The sequence below is a fragment of the Nelumbo nucifera genome, chromosome 3 (assembly GCF_055504915.1).
Source record: "Nelumbo nucifera cultivar China Antique chromosome 3, China Antique-T2T, whole genome shotgun sequence".
NCBI lineage: Eukaryota > Viridiplantae > Streptophyta > Magnoliopsida > Proteales > Nelumbonaceae > Nelumbo > Nelumbo nucifera.
Genome location: NC_142651.1, coordinates 75,236,933 through 75,248,894, shown reverse-complemented (window position 1 = coordinate 75,248,894; position 11,962 = coordinate 75,236,933).

The following is an 11,962-nucleotide window of genomic DNA, read 5'->3' as shown; positions in this document are numbered from 1 at the left end:
CTTCATTTCAAACTCTATTACATCTCTCTCATATTGTAATAAAAAATTGATTAATTTCCTTTGAGAAATTAAAGAAAACCCATTAATGATATCATAACTTCTCATTTGTTTAATGCAGTAAAAATAAAGAAAGAAAGAAAAGAAGAGATCAATTTTTTTTTTTATCTACAAATTGTAATTGTAAAAGATGAAAAACAAAAGGTAGCATATATAATTAAAAGATGCCAATTATATTCCCTTTAAGTCGACCAAAATAAGATCATCAATTCATCACCACCGGGCCACAACTGGTATAAATGAATATATCATCCCAATAACGATCTGATGATAAGGATGTTTATACTTGAATTAACAAATAAAACTATTTTGATTAATATATAGGAAAACAAGCTTTCGAATCATATTCTCTTAAGCAGTAGAAAATAACAATTAGATAAAGGTGAGCGGTCATGATCGTTCCATCAAATAATCCAAACACCCCATCATGAATCACGTGTCAGTATATGATGCTTAATTGGAATGCTGAATGGTTTAAACTGTTCACCAGGACATAGAAATAGTAATCTTTGTATACGAGGAATAGAGCATTTTATGCATTTGCAATTGCAAGCCAAACAGCAGAAATAGAAATAGTATTGTCACTCAGAGGTTGGTAGAAGAGTATTTTAGTAAAGGGGAAATTTATGATGCCAGAAAGACACGGTACCGAAATTATTTTAAATCAAAATTCACCCGTGAATTTTAATAAATAAAATCTGATTGGCTATTATATTTATCATATACCAGTTGATTGGTAAATAAGCTTTTCGGATATCATGTCTTTCCGGTATCATCAAGTTATGATGCCGAAAACTCAAGGTTACTGGGTTAATGGGAATTAGAGTATGTTGAAATGGTTTTGACATGAGCCCATCAAACAAATGGGATGGGCTTAATCTAAAGGTGGAGGAATAATCAAGGCCCATGTCTAGGATACGATTTCTTTCGGCGTCTATAATGAGAATGGTCCAGGAACCGGCCCCAAATGTAAGCTGTATCTTTGCTGGCTTAAGAAATTACTCAAATGGACCTGATAAATGAGCCTCAACCAAATTCTTAACTAAGGCCCACCATAGGATAGGACCTGATAAATGAGCCTCAACCAAAACCCCTGATCCATCAGATACTCATCCATGAACCATCGAAGTTGCCTACCCAGATAGATTCATGATCATTAGGCTGTGTTTGGTTGCAGTGTAGATTAAATTGCACTAGTACAAATGCATGGGAGTGCAGATGTAAAAATGCAAATTCTTGTTTAATTTTGTTTTGGATTTAATTCCATTCTGTTTCATGTCTTAATTTACTTCATTTGTACTGCAATTGCAATCAGACAAAATAAGCTAAAATTTGAAACAAAATTAGGTCAGAATTTACATTAAAACCATTTGCACCGCCATAATTTTACATCAATACAAATTTATTTGCATTGCAACCAAACACAGCCTTAGGATTTGTCAATAGTTTTAGTACTGACTGCAGCCTTTCTTTATCTGGGCTTGTAAGACAAGTTCACACTGGCAAAGTCAATGTTGTCTATCCAAAAGGAATAAAATATGAATGATCTTGATTGATTAAAGAAAATGAATATCTGCAGCATAAGGCAAGGGACCAATACATTAACAATTGGGTATTGTTTTTATTAATATTTTGTAATTTTTAGTTGTATCACCAATTAAGCAATTTATTGAAAAGAACTGAAAAACAAGAAAAAGTGAACCCTTGCTTTGTGAGCATTATACAGATATTGATAAATACATCATTTTGGCCGTATTTAAATTTGTTTAAAATTTTGATTTGGAAAGCTATGATTGGTGGAAGTTGATAGACATATTAATCCGGACTATGCATCCAAAGCATGCACATGATAGAGTCCCCCTCTTGCCCCCTACCCCTCTAAATAAAAGAAAAAACAAGGAAATAAAAAAGGAAAGACAAACATCTGTGAACGCCCTAGAAGACCTTTTCATGTACCCTAAAGAATAGGCATTGACAACCATATGACAGTAGGGGACCTCAACGATATTATTGTCATTACCACCATCACTACCATCATCATCATCATCATTTAAGTTTTGTCTTAAATATATGGGGTCGATTACATGAATCCTGTTTAACCATTCCATTTTGTTCAGTACCATATTCATTGTTAAATTATGGGTATTTAAAATAATTTCTTATTACCTCTGTATGTCTGCCCCTAGCTCTTCTAACCTCCTCAACTTGTAATTGATCACTTTTCCTTATAGTACTTTTTAGTCCTTTTTAGTCTGTCCCTAGCCTCTTCAATGTACATTCTCTCATTTTATTATCTCTTAGAGCAATTCACACGTAGCAAGGTTCTTTCATATGACTTCATTTCTAACCTCATCATTTCTAGCTTTACTGCTCATCCATGTAAGTATTTGCATTTATCTCACATTCATTCTTTGGATATATTGTTCCTTAACTTCTCAACACTCTACTCCATACACAATATAATTGGCATCATAACTGTTTTGTAGAATTTTTCCTTTTAGCCGAAGTGGTATTTGCTAACGACAAAACTACTTATGCATCTTTCAATAGGATTAATGTGATAATGATTATAGTAACTAGATTATTTTTTTTTTTAATTTTTTTTTGCATTTTATGTTAGATACAAGGTTCTAAATATTGACACGGGCTGATACGTCGGTAGGGCATATCGTCCTGTGTCAGTACATTTTTTTTACGTTAAGTTTATTTATTTTTTTCGAAATTAGTTTGGAGGGGTCGGTTTAAGGCCCCGGCTACCCTCTAAACCAATGGCTGACCCGATACAATCCCTAGAGGGGCATATCGGTAAGCCATCGCCATGATGCATATCGATACTTTGAACCTTGGTTAGATATAACAACAATTCCTTAATCCTTTTTTAAAGGTAAAATATAATTTATTAACAAAAAAAATAAGGAAAATGCGTACAAGAAGATGTACACAGAGGGAGCAAGAACACCCCTCACAAGAAAGGGCATCATAAGGTACAATACCTTAATATTCAATTCAATAAATATAAAATTAAAAACCAAAAGTAAAACCTAAATGGATGGATGGTTTCCAAAAAAGAAAACTAAATGGATATAATAACAGATAGCAGCAATTTACAATTGCAATCACATTGATTATAACATTAAGTTCCATTAATTATAACATAAAAATAATGGACAAATTAAATTGTCATCCGGCCAAGTGGCCAGTTATGATGAACTCTATCACCCTTTAAGAGAAGTGCGGGGAAGGGAGTGGGACATATCTGAACTTGAGGGCCTCCTTGTTGATGTATATTCGTCGTTGTTTCTTTCATTTTCAGGGTGGCCCAAGGTGCAGGGTTTACGAGCATGGCAACAGTGGTGGATGCACAGTGTAGACATTGCATGTTAGGACTATTGGCAATCAGTACGTTGCATAGAGCCTCTGTCGCATGCGCAAACAAAAAATAAATATTATTAGAGACTTTAGAGTGGACTAAAGTCAATCTCTGCCAGCTTCACTGCTCACTAGTGGTTGAATCACGGGTCTACTGCAACCTACCTTAGACCACCATAACAACCGTAATGTGAAGAACCAGACAGAGAGAGAGAGAGAGTTAACAATAACATTGAAGTTGGTGCACTTTGGTGCACTTACTTTTAGGTTGGAGACATGATCATTGATCAAGCCTTCATTCATGGCTGATACTGAACCTATTTTGTCCACAAGGAAGCTCATCAAAAACCTTAAAAAACACATGAGATGAAACAACTACCTAACTGTTTCTTTTGTTGCTTAACAGATATTGATGATGATCAGATTATAAGATCATCTGGGTGCTCCCAAATTGAGCCGACTCGCACTCATTTTTATATTTGATCATTTAATAAATATATTATTGATTTGATATCTGCAAATCTGTCAGCTACCTGACTGTGCTTTCCAGTCGACAAATATGAGAAATGCATCAGTAGATGGCTAGCTAGAAGCCAAGATCACTCTATGATTAGCAGATGGAGATAATTAAACTTTTCAAAGTTTTCATCTAGGATAGAACGAATCATGGTTTTAAGGGCAATCAGGAGTTGGGTGATCCCGAGGCTTACTGGAATACCTTGTCTAAAAGCCCCACTTAAGTTTGGCATTTCAGCTTGGAAGAAAGGTTGGTTCTGGTTCCTGCACATTTGTGAAACCGGAATTCAGCAGAAACAATGGAGTGAACAATTTAATCCAGCCAAGATTGAAGGTTAACTGCTGGTTTCTGACTCGGGACGATCTGAGTCCAGCCATCTCGGGTTCAGTTTGAGTTCATAGTAGATGTGATACCACAGACCACACCGTGCATGAACAATATAATGCTTCTGCTTCTGATAGAGTAACAGCAAGAGAGAGAGAGAGAGAAATAAAGTAAAAGAGAAGCTAAGCAATCAAAAACAGACAAAAGGAAAACAACACACGCAAATCTAAGCCACCCTTGCCTGAGAATCTGGGATACGATACTCTCAGTCTAGCTCTCACAAGTTTTTTTGGAACCTGACTCTTGTCCAAGATGCTTATTAACTCAAAGTTAGCGATTAAAGCTTTTGTGGATCAGGTGCAACATACATTAATGTTGGTACTTGTATGTAAATGGATCGATCTATGCCCTAAGAAAGCAGAAAGAGGTGGCGTACATTAATTCTGGCTGAGTGGAAACACCAAATCTGACTCATGAACCATCTCTAGTATCTCACTTTCCTAACTGGCTTGTTCATGCAGTCAGAGCAATAAACTCATGTACCCATGATATTTTTTTGTGGTATCTAATGTTTTTGTCTTAATGCAAATGCATAAACTAGTCACAGAGATTTTGGAATTAACGATTTTGTATACAGTAGTGGACTATTTATTAGAAGTAGAAATATGAGAAGGGGATATATATATATATATATATATATGGAAGAAAAGAGTAGGGGTGCAAATGGATCCGATCATAGCGAAGATTCGACCAAGAGTCGTCCGAATTCGACCAAATAAGATCGGATCTCGGATCAATTTGCACCCCTATTCTTTTCTGTTACCATTGTATAATAAGCACCACTTTTTATTGTTTCTCTTTATATATATATATATATATATATATATATATATATATATATATTTTTTTTGGCATTATGTGAAACATTCATTGATTAAGACTTTTTAGCTGCATTTATTAGTGTTGCTATACAAGTGAATATTTTGTGGCATTTAAAAATGCCACTATATTGTTGTTGTTAATTGGCTCTTATTGTACCTTGTAGCGGTGTTTATAAAACATAAATGCCTCTATATATATGGTAGTTGTGGCATTAAGAATTGTCACTAAATGTGACTAAATGCCACTATTAAATTTAAACATGACATTTGACACTATGGTCAAGGTTCAAAATATTGATACGTCTGATTTTATTTTAGATTTTATTTTTACTTTTTTTTGAAATCAGTTTAGAGGGGTTGGTTTAAGGCCCGATTACCCTCTAAACCAGTGGCTGACTCAATACAATCCCTGGAAGGGTGTATTAGGAAGACATCGACATGATACGTATGAATACTTTAAACCTTGACTACAGTTAAAAGAATGAAAAATAATGCCACTAAAAATAAGTTTTATTGGCATTTGTATAAATGCCACTAAAAATTGGATAAATGCCATAAAAAATAGTTTTAGTACTCGTATTTATATAAGTGCCACTAAAACCTTTACCAACATAGTAATCAGTAACCTAATTTGAAAACAACACTAAAGCCTATAGTTGATTTAAATTTTGTGATTTAATAAAATTTGATATAAATTAATTAGCAAAGAGAGATATGTGGTGAGAGGCACTTATGATTCAGTAGAGAAGCAAGAAAAATGTCTTCAGCCACGTATCCAAGAGGTTTAGCAAAACACATGGTTTTTAAAATCGACCCAGAGACCGAACCAGTTAGGGGTCCGGTTATCGGGTCGAATAGTTCGGACGGTTCAAATGATTCAAACGGTTAATCACCCGGTTCAGCGGTTTGCTGATCAAAATCAATAGCTTTTTGAGAAAATCCAATTTTGGGGGAAAATGGAATCAGTCACCTAACTGGTTCCCGGTTTTTCCGATCCGACCGTCCGGTTCCATTTTCCTCCAAAACCGCTTTTTCCCCCAAAACCGTTGATTTTGATCAGCAAATCGCTGAACTGGCCAGTTAACCGTTCAAACTATTCGAACCGTTTTCCAATTTTTAAATTTTTTTATTTTTTTATTAGAACGGGCCGGCCGTTCAGGTCGAACGGTCGTCGAAAGCAGTGAATTGGAGCAAAAAAAAAAGTGTACTAAAAGAACTTTAGAATCTTTGATGACTTGACATGATCGTTGAATCAATGAATGTGTATATATATGAAATAAGATAGCTTGTCAGTTCAAATCTTCCACAGTTCTACTCGTAATACTGGGCCAATCACGAATTGCCACATCATCTATGAACACATTGGTTCTCACATGTCAGGGTGATGTGTCGTATCATGGTAACTAGACTACTATTTGAATGTGGGATTCGAAAGTGGCAAGCTTAGGGCTCAGAGTGGCCCCACCCCCCACACGTTTTTCTGGCCCCACCCCCCACGTGGCAATACCAATTTATCCTCTTCTGTTTAGAAGGGCATAAAATAAACGTAGTCACCTTCACAATCTTGTTGTACACCTTCACCTTGTATTCCCTGACACCAGACTTAGTTTTTGCTTTCACGATCTTCCATCCATTCCCAACCTGAAGGCACCTGAGCTTCTAGTTCCAACAAAGATTGATTTCCAACTGACTTGTCCAATCGAATAATAAACAATTAATTCATGCATGTTGCCTTCGGGTTTGAAGATCACTGAAGTACTGGTTCAGATTCTTCTGTTCCCTCCCTCTGGTTTATAAGACGAGACCAATGCGGGGATGGAGAAATCTGGAAGTCAAGCAGGTGGTGTCTGGTTACTACTTCGCTCGAACTTCACTTTGTACGTGATTCGTGCTGCAGTGAGAATGTACGTCCTGTGTGCAACGCGAAGGCAAATTAAGCCTAAAGAAAAAGAAGACTTCATGAGATAACGTGTTATTGTTAGCTCTGTTGCCATAGTTAAAGGAGTACAGTGGAAGGATGATGTGCTGGCTACATTATAAATGTACTCCAATTGATAGCTACAATCTTAATGCTGTTGGCACTGTAGCATAGGAAGGTTCCATCTACAAATCACCCATCATATTAAAGCCTTAGTTTGATGCTTGAATATCACTGGGCTTAATCTGTCCAGGCAAGCTTAGACCTCCGACAGATCCTTAAGCCTCCCACGATTTATTGCAATCTGTAGTTTTGTTCGCATCTTGGTAAATTATTTATGAAAAAGTACGGACAGGTTCAATATAGATTTCTTAATTCCACTGTACATCATTGTTTTCAAAACCGGATCGGATAAATTGGGAACCGGTCACTTAATCGGTTTTGTTTTCCTCTAAAACCGCTTTTTTTCTTAAAACTGTTAATTTTGGTCAGCAAACCGCTGAACCGGCCGGTTAATCGTTCAAACAGTTTTGATCGTTTTCCAAATTTTTAATTTTTTTTTATTTTTTTATTTTTTTATTTTTTTATTTTTTTGTCAGAACGGGCTGGTCGTTCAAGTCAAATGGTCGGACCATTCGAACCGGTAACCAGACCCCTGATCAGTTCAGTCACCGATTCATTTTTAAAAACCATGTTGTAGAGTTATAAATATTTAAAATGTCAAAAACCCCCATTCTATACATCAATGTTCGCTTGTAAATTAGCACCCACCCAATTATACTTTGGGCCTAAAAATTCTGACCCTGGGCTGAATCGTCATTCTCCCAATGATTTATTTGGATAAATGCATTTATCCAAGTAAACATTTCCAGAAAACACTTATCAAGAGGTAAAGGTGTGTAATGATTGATTTATCTAAAAAAGTGTTATTATTGAAGGGGCAATATTATTTCATCACATATTAGTGATTTTGGGCATCCATAAATAAGTATATTTATCCAAGTACTCAGAAGATAAAATTATTTTCCTAAGTAAATGAATTTCTTGGAAATCCTACTTTTTTGTTAGACCCACTAATATCGGAAAATGAATGTAGGTTTATTTCTTTTCAATAAGACCTATCAGCTTATTTGCCTTTACTTCCTGAAAAACAAACGAGACCTTATAATAATATAAAAGGGAAAATTCTTGATTAGTACCTTGTTCTTTGGGCCTAGTGTCACTTTGGTCCCCGAACTTTAAAACGTGACAATTCAGTACTCGAACTTTCAAAACGTGCCAATCCAGTACTTCCGTTAACCAGTCAGATAAGTGGCATTTGAAAAGATATAAATGTCCTTAGAGTGTCATCCAATTCTCTTTAGGCTGTGATTGGTTTGAAGGAAAAAGTATGGAAAGGAAGGGAAAGACAAGAAAACCTTTACAAACCTTTTATAGGTTTCCTTACATTTCCCTTCCTTTTCCTACTTCTTCTTTCAAACCAAACATAGCCTTATCAAGCATCCAAACATTAATAAAAAATAAATAATACCAAATCCTTGCCCTTTTTTATTCAAGAGAGTTGATGTCACCAAAATGCCAGTGAGACTCACCGTTAACTTTCTTGAATAGAAGAGGCAAGGATTTGAGACTGTTTATTTATTTATTTATTTTTCAACCTTTGGATGATTGATAAAGAGAATTTTCGGATATTTGTTTCTTTTTAAATGAGCGGATTAGTTCAGCCTGGTTCAATGATCAACCTTGGTGACAAAACAACTATACTCACAGCACAAGTTTTATAAGAGTAATGAGTGTAAACTACTGTTGGCTGGACAGCTGGCCACCCTTGCTAACGTGGCCTAGTTATAGGAAGATTCCGGAAACTTCTTCATCCAAAGAAAAAGAAAAAGAGAAAAATATATATGTAAGAAATTTACTTATTTACTCCCGTGCAAAAGGGGATCTTTCGCCTTTCGGGGCCACCGACTCTTTTTTTTCTCTCTCCTACTCTCCGCTAAAAATCTCCCTCTCCATCCATATTCCATGAGGCATGGGGTACGTAGTACGTAGTGCAGCTACTCCGGGCCACTTCCCTCTTTCTCCGACCAACCCTGGCCGGCCTGCCATAATTCTTCAAACTCGGGAAAATTCCGATAACCCATGCTCATGGGCAAATACAGCTCTTGCATCATATTCAATTATTTTGCAAACAATTGGCAGACAGTAAAGTCGTTTCTGTCAACTGCTGTAACGGCAACTGATGAACCCCACTGCTCCCTCCATAGAGAAAACCTTAGAGAGCGGTGGGCGGCCTTGCTCATGTACTGTACCCATTCCGCCACTCACTTCAGGGCCCAAGCTTCTAGTTTCTATCATGGCAGTGGTGGTGGGTAGTTGATGCAAATCAAGGTTTAACAGCAGACAATGCACGTTAGAAACATTGGAAACCAGTACGTAGGATAGAGCCTTTGTCGGAGGCCCAAAACAAGAGAAAAGCAATTACTATTATTATTATTATTACCGGCATTGAGTGTCAATCTCCCTGCTTTGCCAATACGCAAATTTTCACTGCTCTACTGCTATTTTTTTATTAATTGTTCAGTCCACCCCCAATGAACTTTGGTACAACTTGTACAGTTGGAATAGTAACAGATGAGAGAATTAATCAAAATTCAACGGGTAGTGGATCATAGTGGAGATGGTTCGTTCCATCATAGACACGGATTCAATTTACGCGTACACCTGACTTTGGGGAGGGGGTTAATAGTGTGGTGCTTATCACCAAATACCAAAGGAAAAAGGGAAATTTTTTTATAATAGAATTTCAGGGATTGTTTCAAGTCAGTCTCTCAATTTTCAAAATGTGTCTAATAGGTTCCTAATGTTAATAACCCATCAGTTTTCTGTATCATGTGAGATGACGTGTCATTTAAATCTTTTGGAAATATTAAAACTATCCTTCGAAATAAGATACTGTTCATTGTCTTCTACCTTGAAAGAGGACACCATTCACCACAAGAATAGTTAAACGAATTCATATCATTGAAAAATAGTGGGAAATCACCTGAAATATGAATGGAAACGAGGGGATGTTGCTGCTGTGAAACCACAAAAAAAAAAAGAATTCATCATTTCCAATCTTCAAGATCAAATCCTTGAACTTACAAAGATTCCCCCTCTCGACGGTTGACGATTGGTTCATTCCTGTTGTGAGAACCTACAACTAAACCGGCACTGGCCTCCATTGTTTGAAACAAAGAGACCACACCCATAAACCCAAATAAAAAATCCAATCTTTTTGTTATATATATTGTGAGCATAAGACAATAAAACTCAATATGTCTTCGGGAGATCAAAAGGAAGCCGTCATTGTAGATGAAGCTCCCCGATAGGGGTGGCAAATGGGTGGGTTGGGTTGGGTTGGGTAAGGGTTGAATACCAACCCACCCATATTGACCCACCAACCCCCCATGACCCATCATTAATGCTTCTTAAAGGGTCATAGCCCACCATAACCCTAAGTCACCCTAACCCACCCATATTGACCCACTTAGCCCACCCATATTGACCCTTACCCACCCTCACCCATACTAACCCACTTACCCTCACCTATAAATACGGAAACGGGTCGGGTCAACCCATATACAAAAAAAAAATTTTAATAACACTAAATTTAAGATCAAAATAGTATATAAATATATGGAGAATGTAAATTTTAATGATATATAAGAAGAAATATATTACAATTAGTATACTGGGATGCATAGCTATCATATAATTTTATTTATAATGGATCAATCAAGAGTCCAAGACACTAAATATATGCACCTATTATATCAATTATTATTTTATTTTATTATTTTTTTAAATTAACAAAAAATCAACTCAAATTAAAATATGAATTAAAAATTTATAAAAATATAATCTTAGCTTAGAGTGTATCAATTTTGTTAAAATTTCTATGATACATATCATATACAAATTCATAGTTTTTAATTACTAAAATACTTATTCCTTTATTAATATTTTTATATCTATAAATTTTTTGAAATAAAAATCAGTTTTTGAAATAAATGTAGATTAGTGGATTTGAGAGATTCAATTTAATATTATATTCTTCAATAATTTTGTTTATAGTATTTTTATTTTTTGTAAATAATAAATATTTTGTTATTACTTATTAATGTAAATTAAAATATTAAGTATTAAAATAATTATCTTATTTGTATAATTTTTTATATTAAAAATCATCTTTTTATATAAATGTAGATTTGATAGATTATCTATTCTATTAGTTTATAAAGTAATATTTTTTAATTTTTAGTTAGATTGTTAAATATAAATATTTGTTTCTTTGTTTAAATTGCATGTGAACACAAAAGCTAATAAAATCATTTGTATATCACTTTTAAGGGTTCGACTATGATATGGAAAAAATATAATATGGGAAAAACAACTGACCAATAAACTAGAATCATAAACGTGGTAATGATTCAGGTGTTATTTATCAAAATTCATGGGTGGGTTTTGATTGGTCAAAACTCTTTCCATACCATATATTTTCCGTATCATAGATTTTCCCCACTTTTTAATCAAAAAATTGCATTTGGCTTGTTGGCTTGAAATTGAAAGAGAATGTTAACATGCTAGGACTCGAGTTTGAGTCTACTCAAATGCATTTTTTAGGCTTGGCGAAATCATCGACCCAATCCTTGACTTGCTCAACCCAACCCACCCTAACCCTTTTTCATTGACCCTAATGGGTTGTTCGATCCATATTGACCCACCAATAGAATTGGTGGGTTACAAGGTGGGTGGGTCAAATGGGTTGGGGTCAAGATTGACATCCCTAATCCCTAATGTCTATAGTGTTGTGGCTTCTACAAGTGAACCAAGATTTATAGCGATTTTGTG